Genomic DNA, 16009 nt, shown 5'->3' on the forward strand with positions numbered 1-16009 from the left:
ATGAAGGAATGAAGGCATACCAAGCAGAACCATCAAAGACTCGAGCAAGGTCTTAGTCAATGGTTCTCAAGTTGAGGGTCTCCAGATCAGTTTATAATGATGCTGCTGGTGCCAGCACTTGTAGGCGATGGTTTTATCTGTAAAATGGGAACAATTTCTGCCAAACAGAGTTGCTGAGAGGTAAATTGCAATCCACATGAAAAAGCACAGTATGCTGGAAACAAGTGGTGCTCAATAAATGTTAGTATTCTTTCTCAGTCTCTATTGCTCTCCACAAACTACTGCTGTGCTGTTAAAAAGGCAACATAATAAGCAGACTATTTAGAAAAGTACTATCTACACTGAGACTTTTAGAAGCAGGAGTTGGAATTAAGGCCTTCCCTTGACCAAAAGTGAACACTTAGGGTCTTTTAGGACTATTCCAACCAATTTTTTTGTTTGGAACAAACAAACAAACTTCCCTTTGTTCTCTCTTTTTAACTGGATCTTAGCTTAAAAGTAACCTAGGAGATCTAAGCAACATTTAAACCCTGGTAAGTAGATCATGGTTTCCAGCAACTGTCAGAATTTCTGGAAGAGAAGAAGATCAAAAACTAACAGGATTTTCCCTGCTAAAGCTCCCATAGATGAGCTCTGCTTATATTGCTGTTGGGTAGTTATGAGAAGTGGGCTTGCAGCCTACATCTGCTTCTAAAAGATAAACTGAAGATAGTGTGATGGAGCATGGATTCCGCCTCCTCTCATTAGACCTGTTGGACTCCAGCTTCCAGATTTATGGGGGGAAACCACTGATATCTCATGGCTTCAGGAAATGTTGACTGGAAACATGACCTCGTTGGTTCAGGACTTGCTAGCCATTAATGACGAATTTAAGCTTCAGCGGAGGGAGATAAATTCAGTTCTCGGTGATAAAAATTGCCTTTGAGGTCTTTCATCATTGTTGTTATTGCTAACAGCTAACAAGGGGTGCAGACCCTTCACCAACTCTGTCGTTTTTATGGCAAAGGGCAGATGGAGCACCCGGGGGTGTTAAAGCCTCAGCCCCTTAGGGACTGTTTGCTCTTTTCTATTCCCACAGACTTGGTTCACTCCATCAACACCTCTGTATACACATCGCCTCTGACAGCGCCTCTGAGGTCCAGTGTCCTCCCCTCCCAAGGAAAGAACATCACCACACTACTCATTCCACTCTATTTCACCCAATGAGGTGACACCTGAAGCAGGGGGTTCCCAACCTCCGGAATTGAGTGCCTGAAGATCTGAGGTGGAGCTGGGGTAATAATAACAGAAATAAAGAGTGTTCCTTGCTCAGTCGTGTCCGACTTTTTGTGACCCCTTGGACTGGAGCCCGCCAGGCCCCTCTGTCCGTGGGATTCTCTAGGTAAGAATACTGGAGTGGGTTGCCGTTTCCTCCTCCAGGGGATCTTCCCATCCCAGGATCGAACCCACATCTCCTGCATCTCTTGCACTAGCCGCAGATTCTTTCCCACTTGAGCCACCATCATAGAGAAGCACTAAGGAACATCCACTCTTTTCTTTATTTCATATGTATAGATGTGCGTGTGCCTTTTGAAAACATAAACAAGTTCATCCCTATCCTATATGAGAATCCCATACATCATCTGGTCTTGCTCAAAATACAGCTAAGAACCTTTTCTATCGGTCCATGCAGAACAATCCCAGGGTTTCCCAGGCGCTGGGTGCTGGGAGGTAAAATGATGATAAAGAAAGAGTCCTCACTCTGAATATAGGTCTGGGAGATACTTTAGAGGATTTCTTTTACAGAGAAAGTGACCGAGTCTGAATGTCAGACTTGTCCGCACCCAAGTCCTCATTTCTAACTTAAGGAGGCTTGTTCTGAATAGATGCTAGTTTCCACTCACCCTCATTTGTATCATCCATCTACCACCCACACAACTCGAGGCGACTCAAGGATGAAGATGTGTGCATAACTGAAGCAGTTGGCCCATGCTGTCTGCATTGGTCTTCGTGTCGGTGCAAACTCACCCCCTGGGCAGGTTGGAACTGCTGATTTTAGATGTCACGTCCTTAGAGAAAAAGCAAGGCTCTGTTTTCACTGCTCTGCCGGTCCCCGCGACAGCCCTGTGCAGGTGGGTGCTGGCTCCTGGATGATAAAATAGTAATGAGCACCTAATTATGGATAATTGCATAATGAGGTCGCGTTTGCCTCTGCCAGTCCCCAGGAGCAGCTGGTACCTGAACTGTGTGCTTGTGGCAACAGGCTCCTTTCTTCTGGAATCAGTCGAGGGGGAAAGGCAGCGAGCCAGCACCCCAGCATGGATACAATTCCCCCCAACAAGTTGGTGCCTGATTCCAGTTTCTCCAAGGTGGGATGGGAACTTGACTAGTCATTCTCCTAATTATTTGGGGAGATTAGCGTGTGCTCCCAGGTTGGGCTGTGGACCAAAAATAATGCCTTCCATTTGGGAGAGGATCTTAAGCGTTCAGGCTGTACAACCACACCACCTGGGTTTCTGGTAATGAGCTGCGCATGTATCATCCAGTAACTGCAGCTACAGTGAGAGTTCAGTTGCAACCGAGTGTTCCCTGAACTTGCCTGTTTATAAAACTTAGCTTGCATACTCAGCCGCTAAATTGTGTCCGACTCTATGTGACCCCATGGGCTGTATCCCGCCAGGTTCCTCTGTCCATGGGATTCTCCAGGCAAGAATCCTGGAGTAAGTAGCCATTTCCTTCTTCGGAGAATCTTCCCGACCCAGTCTTCTATACTTCAAACCTCCATCCAAACCTACGGAATAAAATTCTGCCGGCGGATCCCAGACATGCCAGTAAACATGACTGGGGAAGTCATATTTTTGTTTGCCTGAGCAGTCTTGGGTCTGAGATGAGATGGAAAACTGTGAGATCTGAGTGTGATTCTATGATGTATCTATGTGCTGCAGTCGATGGGGTGGCAAAGAGTCAGACTCGACTTAGCAACTGAACAACATTCATTTGCATAAACATAAGCACCAAATCTTAATATCTAAGTCAGTTTGGGGGATGGGAAGAAATACCATCAGATGCTGTCAAGATCCTCCCCCCAGAATAAAACAATGGTGCTCATTCCTCCAAACAAGCAAAGTCTCTCAAAACCAAAACTAAAAGCCCACACAGAAAAGAAAGCAATACAAACCACATTCTAGGGTTCAGTGCATTTAGCAGCATTTACTGTACTGTCTAATCATTCTTCAGCTGACTTTCAAAAATATAATGCCGTGGCTCATCAAAATAGACATTTTTCCATCTGCTTTTTAAAATTGAAGACGATAATTTAAAAAAGAAAGCTTGAAGGAGTTCACAGTCAACCACCTGACTCACGCTGCTGTCCCATGTAGCATGTGAAGGTCAGGGCGGCTATCTGAGCTCACATAGTGAGGAATTAGTCAACTTGAGGGATTCGCTGTCCATTTTTCTCTCCCCTTTTCAGGGTTTTGTGTTTTTTTCCTTTATTTTTTAAAAAATCTCTTATCCTGTTTAGTCTGCTGTGGAATTCAGGCACTTCCTAATTTCACTGGTGTTCATTTTAGGTCTAAAAGGATAACTGCTTATGTGCTAAGCCAAAGGAATGTTCCAACCCTGAATCTGATTTCCTAGGGGAGAATCACTTATATATTTATTTTTAAAATTTTCATGTTTCAATGCATCCTTTTTCTTTCTAAGGGAGAGGTTACCCTTAGCACAATATTAGTGATCCTGTGATTCTGGGGGCAACAGAGTTCAAGACTTTGGAACAGAACTTTCCTGGTGGAACAGCGGTTAAAAAAAAAAAAAAATTCCACCTGCCAATGCAGGAGACACGGGTTTGATCCCTGGTCCGGGAAGATCCCACATGCCCCAAAGCAACTGAAGCCCATGCACCACAACTATTGAGCCTGTGCTCTAGAGTCTGGGAACAACAAGTACTGAGACCTCATGCCCTAGAGCCCCTGCTCTGCAACAGGAGAAGCCTGCACACCACAACCAGAGCGTAGCCCCACTCGCCTCAGCTAGAGACTAGCCATGCAGCAGTGAAGACCTAGCACAGCCAAAAACCAAAAAAGACTTTGGAACAAAATGCTTAGCGAATGTTCTAGAATTTCTTGTGAGATTTAGACCCTTTTCTCCTCCTCCCTCCCCCCTCCTTTTTTTCCCCCCAGCGTGTTACTTGTCACGGGCATCATCCATTTCTCATTATTGGGCAGCTAGTAGAGGAATGTTGAAGCCATCATCAAATTCATGACCTGAACCCCATGTTGGGTGCTTTACTGGGTATTTCCAAGCTATAATATTTCAAATTAGGGAGGAAAGAATTCAGTGGAAATGGTAGGGGACCATTATCTAAGAGCATTTTAGAGAGATGATCTCTTCTAGGGCACAATTATTTTTAAAAACAATATTTTCTTTCAAAACTCTCTCCTAGGTCTGACTTTTCTTACCGCTAACTGTCACTGCTTCTTCAAGATCGTCGCATCCTTTGTGATAAACGTGGAATCTTTATTCAAATTGTAGAGGCCCCTGGTGCTTGGTCATTTTTGTTTAAAAACAATGTATCTTAAATTGGTGTTTAAATGGGAATTTTTGTTCCAAGAGGGTCAGCTGCCCCCTACACATTCTGGTGTAAACCTACTATTTCATCAGAAGTAAGTCACTCAATGCTTCATAGTGGCTTGGTGTAAAGCATCCACTTGCCAAGCCAGGAGACACAGGTTCGATCCCTGGGTAGGGAAGATCCCCTGAAGGAGGATATGGCAACCCACTCCAGTATTCTTGCCTGGAAAAATCCTGTGGACCGAGTAGCCTTGTAGGCTACTAGTCCATGGAGTCACAAAAGAGTCAAACACAACCTAATGACTAAACAACAACAACAGAAAGTCATTCAATAGTTTCTTAACAGGATTGGTACCCTCTTGTAATTTCTGGCTAAAGTGCAAATGTGAAGAGGATTGGGAAAGAGGCTGTTTCAGTCATAAATTGTTTGAGCATCATAAACTGTGAAGAAAAGCTCTGATTAGGGGAAAAGACATGAACTTGATCCAGGCATCTGCTCCTCAACCTCAGGATGCTGAAAGTTTCCGACACCGCAAGACTGGGAGCCCTAACCTTGAACTTGAACGCTCACAGTCGCCGGGTAATGCCACCTGACAAAGCCCAGTGGGAGAAGGCTGTCCCGTGACATCCGTGAACGATGCCTTGACCTCAAAAAATGTTTTCTCCTTTGAACGCCCACACGTGTCTTATGTTTGTTCTCTGTCAGACATCTTCCACGAGAGAAACACTCAGGAAATTCACCTTGACTTTAACTTGACTCAACCTGTTAGGGATGGGAGATTTTTCCTGCACCGGTTTCCCAATTTTCCCATTTCTGTCAAGTGGATCAGGGTTCTTGCTGTGAGGTCAGGAGCATTCATCTCAAACCTCATAGCTCCTTTCCAGTCTGAAAATGTGTCCTGTGTTTTTTTTTTTTCCAACCACTCGACTGTCTCATCTCTCATACTTCTGTGACTGTGCCACAGAATCAGTGGTTTTCAAAAGTTATGCTTTTCCTGCTGTGCATGCATAGTTTAAACATCCTAGGTGGCACTAGTGGTAAAGAATCCACCTGCCAATGCAGGAGATATAAGAGATGTGGGATTGGTCTCTGGGTTGGGAAGATTCCCCTGGAGAAGGAAGTGGCAACCCACACCAGTATTCTTGCCAGAAGAATCCAATGGACAGAGGAGCCTGGCAGGCTGCAGTCCATGGGGTCACAAAGAGTCGGACATGACTGAGTGACTGAGCACACACACACACACACACACACACACACACACATACACACATACACACATACACAGTTTACATGATGATAAGGTCCTCATGGTGTTTATATAAGGAACACAGAAGCATCTCAGAGTCCTAGATTTCCAGAAAAGCTCTCTTTTGGCTGCTCTTATTGGAGCACCCCACTCTCTGAAGCTTGTACACCCTCTCCTGCAGGGAGAGAATCCCTCTGGCTAATTTCTTCCAGGATATTTCTTCTGCCCCCAGCACACAGCCCCGAAAGGGAAATAGCAGAGCTCCTGACATCTAGTCCTGCAGGCTGCAATCTGGGCTTTGTGGAGACAGGCAGCACTCCCTCTCCTTGTCTGCTTCCTAGACTCTCTTCATCCTTCTCCAAACCCTGTCTTCTATCTGGGGCTGCTGGACACAAAGCCCCTCTGGGAATGGAGTCATCCTCTGGAGACCTTGAACAAGGGCCACCTTGGGCTGTAAACATTCTGGACAGGGTCCATGAGGAGATTCTGAGATCAACAGATGGGAGACCTGCTTCTCTGGAGAAGAGCTTGCATCCATCCTCCACTCCATGCTACCCTCTCATAAAATAGTCCTCCCTCTGGGGATGCTTGAAGAAGAGGAGCATCCCCGAAGGGCTCCATCCGCGGCTGTTTACGACAACCCGCTGCATGCCAGGTGAGATTTACTGCCTTTGGAACAAGATCTAAAGCCACATGCTGTAACCATTTCAATCACCCATGATCAAATCCAAGTACAGCATCTACATCACTGATCATCCTTGTGTGGAAGCTGTGAGGGGCTGGCCATTCCTGTAGACAGATGTCTGCCCCCTGCCCTGCACCCAGCCTAGACCTTGGGTGTTTTAACACCCACTTCCTGCCCTGCCTTCGGGAAGCCCATAAACGAGCAGTGAACACAGGGTGTGTAGCTGGGAAGAGGGCAGGGCAGGCCTGGGCCAAGAGCTTCTTGGCAGAGATCCCACTGCAGGCAGGGCAGCCCAGCAGACTGTGGCTTGGACCATGGGGTAACACAGTCACAGGTTTGGGGGACAAGCATATGGACTTCCTTGGGGGTCCTTTTTCTGCTTGTCACGGGAACTTACTGGGAGAAAATGGATCAAGATTCCTAACATTTGGATATTCAGTGTTGCCAGAGTCTCACTGGTGGATTGTCGTTGTTCAGTTGCTCAATCGTGTCGACTTTTTGCGACCCCATGAACTGTAGTCCACCAGGCTCCTCTGTCTATGGGATTCCCCAGGCAAGAATACTGGAGTGGGTAGCCATTGTCTTCTCCAGGGGATTGTCCCCACGCAGGGACTGAATCAATGGCAGGAGGATTCTTTACTGCTGAGCCACCTGGGAAGCCCCACTGGTGGATTACGATGATCCTACATAAGTTTACTGCCAGCAAAGCATGCTGGGGACCCACAGGATGCTGCCCTGTGGAGGAAGGGGTGTCTATGCGGGCTGCTTGGCAGTGCATCTTGGGCAAAATTTTGATCAGGGGCCCAGGAACAAAAAGAACAACTCAATGAGCCCAACTCGGGATCCACTAGGAATATAAACCAATAGGAACATCCATGCAGCTGCGGACCTGCCTCTACCAGGGGGTTTTACCTGTCAGCCCTGGGGGCTCTTGGGAGCCAGACAGACTTTCCTGAGGTGGAAGGGAACTCAGGAAGGAGAAGCATGGGTTCCTGTGCAGATGGTATACATTCAAGTACCTGGAGAAATAGAAGACATGGTCATATGTGCACCCTGGAGTGGTGATGGGGAGATATTCCACCTGACTCCATGTGTACGTGCTAATTCACTTCAGTTGTGTCTGACCCTTTGCGACCCCATGGACTGTAGCCCGTCAGCTCCTCTGTCCATGGGATTCCTCAGGCAAGAATACTGGAGTGGGCTGCCATGCCCTCCTCCAGGGCCACCTGACTCCAGTGCTCTGGAAACTTGCCCTGAAGGCAAGCAAGGGGTGGGAGGGCTCAGAGATTCCTCTTCAAGTTTAAAGCGCACTCAGATCCCCCCAAGGGAGTCTAATCAAGATGCAGACTGTTATTCAGTGGGTCCTTGGGGTGGTGGGGGGCTGAGCGTCTGCATCTCTAGTTAACTATCCAGATGCTGGCTCTGCTGGCTCTGAACCCACTTTGAGCAGCAAGGAGCAGTCACAGATCCTATGCTTTGAAGGACCGAGCCTGGTTTAATGCTCTTCTGCTGACATTTTGAAGTTCTTCATTCATTTTTTAAACAAGGGGCCCCATAAGTTACATATCTGGTCCTGATTTAGCATTAGAGCTGGGTTCACATCATGACTCTCCCCCTGCTTCATGCCGTGTGCTGGAGAGAGATCCTTGGCTCCCAGGTTCATCTCCTTTGATGATAAACAGGATGATTGGCAGTGGCTGGGAGGGTGGGATGAGGTGGGCACGTCTACATGTGATGACAAGAGCTGCCGCTGTTACCACACGGATCAGGCTGCCCTTATGGGCAATTATTGAGTGCTAATTTGTGCCAATACTGCACTATTAGCATTGCCATTATTATTTTTTTTGACTATTTAATTCTTAGTAATCATTTCCTCCATAATCTCACTTAATTGGTATTAAAGCCCTGTGGTGACTTTCATTTTAATGTGGATCTGGTGCCATCACATGCTTAAAGAAAACAGGAAGGACGTTTCAAAGGGAAGCTATGTAACCCGGAGGCCAGCCTTCTCCTCATATCAGTGTCAACCACAGTTTTTCCTAGATGTGAGTCTCAAATCCTCACCAGGCTGGCTGATTGCACCATCCTTCGTCTTAAGTTTTCCCTGAAATCTTAAGGGACAGATGCTCCCCCACCAGGGGACACAAAGGCACAGCATTTAGGCAGGAGGGTTAGGGCCGGAGTTCCAAGGCAAAAAATCGAGGTGTGTGTGACAGAGTCTTAGTCACTAAGTCATGTTCAATTCTTTGTGACCCCGTGGCATTTGTACCCTGCCAGGCTCCTCTGTCCATGGGATTCTCCAGGCAAGAATACTGGAGTGGGTTGCCACTGCCCCCTCTGGGGGATCTTCCCGACCCAAGGATCCAACCTGCGTCTCCTGCACTGCCGGCAGATTCTTTACCATCTGAGCCACCAGGTTGATTTCTAATGTAGAACATGAGAAGGGATATCAACTAAAAGCACAGGATGAGAACGGCTGTCAGTGCAACGAGGTCTAGTCAACAGTATCCCAAAGCCACAGGGAGACTAATCCAGAGTCTTAATAGCACTCACGTTTATTGTGTCTTTCTTAGGTCTGGAGTTTTGGAGCCACATCCCTGTAGAAAAGCATTAGTTCTCAACCCCCTTTGGCGTTCCCCTCCCTGGGGCGTATTGAACAGCCTTCAGAGATGCCGTCCTCCCAGCTGCTTCCTAAGAAAAAGCAGACATAGAGGGATGAGCACCGTCAGCTGCCATTGTATCGAAATATACTCAATCCTGGCTGTTTCTAGCATCATCTGAGGGTGCCTTTAAAACCTACCAATGCTTGGGCCCCACCTGCAAAGATTTTGATTCAGTTGATTGGGAAAGGAGAAGGCAATGGCACCCCACTCCAGTACTCTTGCCTGGAAAATCCCATGGACGGAGGAGCCTGGTAGGCTGCAGTCCATGGGGTTGCTAAGAGTCAGACACGACTGAGCGACTTCACTTTCACTTTTCACTTTCATGCATTGGAGAAGGAAATGGCAGCCCACTCCAGTGTTCTTGCCTGGAGAATCCCAGGGATTGGGGAGCCTGGTGGGCTGCCATCTATGGGGTCGCACAGAGTCGGACACGATTGAAGTGACTTAGCAACTTAGCAATGCTTGGGCCCCACCTGCAAAGATTTTGATTCAGTTGATTGGGAAAGCTCCAGGCATTAGCACGTTTTAGATGCCCCCAAGGTGAGTCTGAGGTGTAGCCAGGTTTTAAACATAAGATTGTCTTTGCTGCTATTCAGTCACTCAGTTGTGTCCGACTCTGCAACTCCATGGACTGCAACACACTAGGCTTCCCTGTCTTTCACTGTCTCCCAGAGTTTGCTCAAACTCATGTCCATTGAGTCGATGATGCCATCCAACCATCTCATCCTCTGAGGCTCCCTTCTCCTCCTGCCTCCATGATTGTCTTAACATGAGTCAGTTATCAAGGATCAGAGCTTGGTGGCTAAGAACATAAATGCTGGACTCAAACTATCTGAGTTCAAATCCCTGGGTTGCTCCTAACCAGCTGTGTGGTCTTGGCAATTCACTTCTCTACTCCAAGAAGAATAATGTCTCTTTCATAGAGAATTTAGTCAGGTTTCCTCTGCAGAGTACTTTGGATGATGTCTGGCCATGGTAAGCACTGTGTAAGCTTTTGATAATTAAACATGCTCTACACATGGTAAAGCAATGTGATCTATAAGAAAGGCCTATTATTGTCTTACACTGTTTTGGCTAACTACTTAGATTAAATGATTTAAAAATTTTGTCAAGTGTCAAGTTTAACTTATTTTCTGATTCTAATTTTGAGGACTTTCTTTGGCTATATTCCAGTTTGCTTGTGTTGGTCAAGTAAAAAAAAAAAAGTCAGATTTTCTTTAAATCTCCTAGTGCAGACTTTATTGCTAACAGGCCCATCCAATTACAGCTAATTAGTGAATGTATATTTTTCTTTTGCACAGGGACGTCTAGAGGAGCTTCTCTTCATTAGCAAGGCTTAAGTTCCAAAGACTATGATCCTCACAGACAACTCCTGCTGGTAGAAGCAGCAAGATGAAGTCAGGCTGGGAGTCAGGTTCCCGCATCAAATTTGGCCCTGGGGGATGCCTACAGATCAGAAGGAGGGGCTCCGGAGCAGCAGTTCTCAAAGTGTGGTCCCAGGCCAGTAGCGCCCACATCTGCTCCGGACCTTGTTAAGAGACGAACACTGGGGACCCCACCTAGACCCTCTGCATCAGAGACTCTCCCTGGCTGGGGCCCAGCTGTCCGAGTTTGACGCTCATGCTGCTAAAATTTGAGAACCACACTTGAGTATGTTTTCTCCATTTCTAAAATGATACTGCTCTGTTTTGCCAGGAAATGAAAATGAGAAACCTCCTACAGTAATTCCCACCAAATTCTTATCTTTAACCTTTGAGAATGTATTTTTTTTTAAACCGCTGTGCCATAAACCAGAACTACTGTGACTTTAATGAAAAAGTATGAGTCGATGATTCATTTGGTTGACATGTTTTGAAAATATCGAGTTTAGTTGATTTATTGTCAGTGCCTCCATGGGTACGAAGGACTGCAGATTGTATATTTATATCACCAGAGGCATTTCCTTTCTCTTATGAACTTCTGTGTTTTATTTACTTGTCCTTTCTTCCTTTTTAGCCGTTTTTGAGTGATTTTTGTCTTATTGAAATAAAGTTGCTATACTTTTTGATTTCCTTCCATTATGTTTAAGAAATCTGAAATGGCCTATCATATACAAATTTTAAACTATCAGATAGAAATCCTTAATATATTAATAGCTAAAAAAAAATTACAAGATAGATCTGTTGCTTAGTATGAGCTGTCCACAAATATTTATTTCAATTTATTTTTATTATTTTTTTCCTGAAAATGATCTATTTTTTGGCAAAATAAAAACAATGAACTTTATGCAGTGTTTTCCAAGATATTATGATTTCCCCTTTCTAAGGCATGAAACAGTGTAAATTAAATCTTTTTTAAAAATAAAAGACAAATCTCGGGGAAAATATCAAGAAGTAATAACTATTACATTATATTCTTATGTTTCTAATCCTAATACTGCAGTGTTTTGGTATTATGATTTTCGTAGAGAAAAATGAAAGACTGTATTTATTGTACTAACATCTTAAATTCTGAGATTTAAATAAAATTGACTCTTCTTTTAAAAAAATTAGTTAACATGGCATTTTACACAAATAACATCCAAATTTATGTGAGTGAAAGGTTTTAGTTTTGTGGCTTCTATCAATATGAATTTCAATGTAGTTCCTTCATACGTGAGCCCAGACATTTAAATTTGATACATGGGGACTTCCCTGGTGGCTCAGTGGTTAAGACCTGCCTCCCAGTGTAGGGACACAGGTTCAATCCCTGGTTGGGAAGCTAAGATCCCACATGCTGAGGGGCACTAAGCCTGAGTGCCAAAAAGAAGACCCAGCACAGCCAAAATAAATGAATAAATAATTTTTTTAGATAGTGACTTAAAAAATAAATAGGTTTGATAGATACTTTCCACATAATGGGCTTCCCAGGTAAATCAGATGGTAAAGAATCTGCCTGCAATGCAGGAGACCCAGGTTCGATCCCTGGGTTTGGAAGATCCCCTGGAGGAGGGAATGGCAATCCACTGCAGTATTCTTGCCTTGAGAATCCAATGGACAGAGGAGCCTGACAGGCTACTGTCCATGGAGTCAAAAAGAGTTGGAGATGACTGAATGACTAACACTTTTCCCAACTCAGCACTCAGTGATGTGATACCGGTAGCTTGAAAGTGGTCATTGGTGGCAGTCTTTACACCATGAAAACTGGCAGAAGCTACAGAGCAGAGCTTTTTATTTCTGCTTGCATATTTACATATAAACATACATGGAGGGCTGAGTGTTACACCAGCCCTGAAGGCATCCATTCACAGTTGTTGACAGCCTTCGTTGAAATAGGTGACATCACTGGCTGGCATAGTGACTGGGACATGGGAGGGGTTGAGTGAATGAGAGCTGCTGATTTTAATCATAGCAGAAAGAGTAGACGTTATAGAAACAGTCCTTCCTTTGTCTATAGGCAGACCCCAGCTCCACTTTTGTGTCACTTTGGGTAAGTTTACTTGATCTGTCTGAATCTTACAATATTGGTTTACCTGGACTCCACTTTATTCCAGAGGAGTTCGAGATATCAGTGTCCTCCTTTGCTCCCTCCAGAATCCCTTTTTAATCTCCCTGCTGCTGCTGCTGCTGTTAAGTCGCTTCAGTCGTGTCTGACTCTGTGTGACCCCATAGACGGCAGCCCACCAGGCTCCCCCGTCCCTGGGATTCTTCAGGCAAGAACACTGGAGTGGGTTGCCATTTCCTTCTCCAATGCGTGAAAGTAAAAAGTGAAAGTGAAGTCGCTCAGTTGTGTCTGACTCTTGGCAACCCCATGGACTGCAGCCTACCAGGCTCCTCCGTCCATGGATTTTCCAGGCAAGAGTACTGGAGTGGGGTGCCATTGCCTTCTCTGTTTTAATCTCCCTGGATGTCCCCAAAGTCTCATCTAATGAACTTTTGACAAGAGCATCTGTGAGAACACACTCAAAAAATTTGAAAACCCATCAATCAGATAATAATACTTTGGACCTGACATCATAGCTTCTGGATTTTGGCTTTTGGACCAATGGCTCACATTAAGGCAGACCTCATCAGACAGCTGGGAACATCCCTGAGGGAGATTTCCTGGAGTCTGTTGTCATTTAGATTTAAATGTTTTCTGTTTACCAATGGCTGAAGCAGACTAGATGTAGAAAAGAGGAGAAACTCTTTCCCTCCAAACTCAGTGAAGGAATTTCATAGACTGCACAGAAAATCCCAAGTAACTGAATTATCGATAATAGAGCCCTGAAATGTCCCCACAAATTTCCAGAAGTCAAAGAGGATTTCTTGGCATGTCAGAGCTGGAAGGGACTTTTAGGGTGATCTCACATAATCCCCTCCTTTCACAGATTAGGAAAGAAATGCCTGAGTCTTTAAATCACCTGCCCGAGGGGGCACAGCTGGCTAGGGGCTCCAGCAGAAGGGGACTGGGTCTCTCCACTGCACGTGGTGTGGAGGATGCTAATCCATTTTTCAAACTCAAGAGTATTGACATCAAAGAACATCCTATCTGACCTCGGGGGGTTATCTTCTGTAAACATCTACTAATTGGTTTTGCCAACCTGAGACCTTTATGGTCTTCCCATCTCATTTCCCTTGTTCAGTGTATCTCTTCCTCTATAAAAATATCCATCTTCCCTCCTTGTCACCTAAATACACTCATGGCACCTCCTTTCAGCTCCCCCCTCCACTGAGGATATAAAGCTGTCAGGTCCGCCGGTGACAAGAGCCAGGCGGATGGCTCTTGGTTTCCTCTTCGTGTGGGGAGATGTGTGTGGCCATAGACTGGCTCTCTCCAGGGGTTCATGAGACAGATAGGGGGCTACCTGCCCAAGAAGATCTGCCAGTCTTCTTGGGGCTGAGGTTCCTGTTAGAATGGACCCCAGCCTCATTGCTCCCACCTATTCTTATGTCTAACTCTGTGGTCCAGAAAGCAATGATGTCAAGTCCCTAGAACCTTCCAGCAGTTTTTGAAACAAGATGAGGCAGTGGTTTTCCAATCTTGGGTGACCCAACATCATTATAAAACTCTTCACCTCTCAAGAATCCCACCTTGGGCTGAAATGGCCTCCCTATCTATAGAAGTTGATTTTCCTTGCTTTGGGAAGCATTAAAAATTTTAATTAATTAGATTTATTTAAATATTATGTTGCACTTCCAAGGTAATGCAGGAGACACAGGAGGTGGGAGTTCAATCCCTGGCTCAGGAAGACCCCCTGGAGGAGGAAATGGCAACCCACTTCAGTATTCTTGCCTGGAGAATCCCATGCACAGAGGATATTGGCAGGACTATGGTCTGTGGGATCGCAGAAGAGTCAGACATGACTTATCAACTAAACGACAACAAAATATTACATATGATTTTATTCTAGTTTATTTTATAAAATAAAAATTGTATTTTTATTTTAAAAATTATTTAAAACAGCAATGTAGCATTGATTCATGTGTAGCAATGATGCTCTATGAGAAAGAAGACTGGATATTTGTGTGATTTTTTCCTCCTAGAATAGAGAAGCACTGACATAACTAACCATACCTCTTCCTGCCCCTTCACGAACCTGTGACAAATATACTTGAAACTAGTAGTTCTCTAACTTGATCATGTGTCAGGCTCAGCTGGAGGGCTTAGGAAACCCCAGATTGCTGGGCTTCACCCCCAGAATTTTTGATTAGCAGGTCTTGGTCAGGTTCGTAGACTCTCGATTTTGTACAAGTTCCCGGGTGATGTTGACACCGCTGGTCCAGGGACCACACTTTGGGAAACACTTCTCTTAAGCTTAGGGGGCCACGTTCTCCTCTTGGTGCTTGCCAGCCTTCTCAGGTATTGAATCTCTACACTTAACCTCTTTTTGCAATGAGCTGCATGCTTGAGCTCATGGGTCCAGATGCAGGATGCACGACACAGTCAGGCCAAACTTTTGAATAGGCGGTGTGCTTCTGAATACATTCAAGGGCTGCAGCTGTGAGTGAAGTTTAGAGAGGAATTCGCAGCCCAGAGCTGGCCTGAACACAAGCAGCATGGTCTGTGAGGGTTGGGTTAGTGGGTTGGAGGATGGTTTTTGTCTGTGAAGATTCCATGGCAGGAGCGATGCTTTATTTTAGGTCATTTTGCATCTACTAAAAAGAGTGTCCCCGAGGAGGATGTTGGCCCTGGATTTTCTGGAGAATCTGTGCTACTTACATATTCAGCCTGGAAGAGTAAGAATCAGGGCTGCTTTAATTATGGGTAACATATTTCAGTGGAACACTTGCGGTTTTCAGAGTTAAAAAACTAGAGTTTATGTATTCATTCCACCATCAACCAGCCGTGTGGCTTGAAGGAGTTACTTTACCTCTCAAGACTGACGGTGTAAAAGGGGGACTCATCATTGGTCCACAGCTTGGTGGGAAGGTGGGCTGTGACGTATGTATGAAGTTCACACCAAGTGAGTAGGTCTGCTGTGAAGGACGCCTGTCACACAAGCTGAGTTTGTGAGCAGGAAAGCCAATGATGGTGAGTATGTGGGCTGCGACTCAACATTCCTGCTCTGTCTGGAGCCTTTGGGGCCCCATTTAATACAAGAATCTGAGCCAGGGAGCCATGCACACAACACACAGCTTGCACAAGGGGATTCTGAGAAAGTCGATACATGTCCTGAACATCTTTGTGATCCAACCACAGAATAAATCAACACACACAAGCACACACACCAAAATAAACAAACACACACAAAAAACCAGTCTGCCACTATTCATTGCCACAACTGTCCCAACGGTCCCTTGTTTAATCAGTCAGTATTTGTTAACAACTGTCCATGACCTTTTCCTGACAAATGGGCCATATACATGTACCTGTGTAACTGAATCACTTTGCTATACACCTGACACTAACACAACATTGTTAAT

At 45.2% G+C, this 16009-nt stretch overlaps 1 long non-coding RNA gene across 1 annotated transcript; it reads left to right on the plus strand.

Moving 5' to 3' along the window:
• The first annotated feature begins 9836 nt into the window (after positions 1-9836).
• Positions 9837-11193, plus strand: LOC123332379. Its single transcript, XR_006549173.1, has 2 exons — positions 9837-10121; positions 10448-11193. It is a non-coding gene; the product is annotated as an uncharacterized LOC123332379 (long non-coding RNA).
• The last annotated feature ends 4816 nt before the right edge of the window (positions 11194-16009 follow it).

Source organism: Bubalus bubalis, chromosome 3, assembly GCF_019923935.1.
Source record: "Bubalus bubalis isolate 160015118507 breed Murrah chromosome 3, NDDB_SH_1, whole genome shotgun sequence".
Classification (NCBI taxonomy): Eukaryota; Metazoa; Chordata; class Mammalia; order Artiodactyla; family Bovidae; genus Bubalus; species Bubalus bubalis.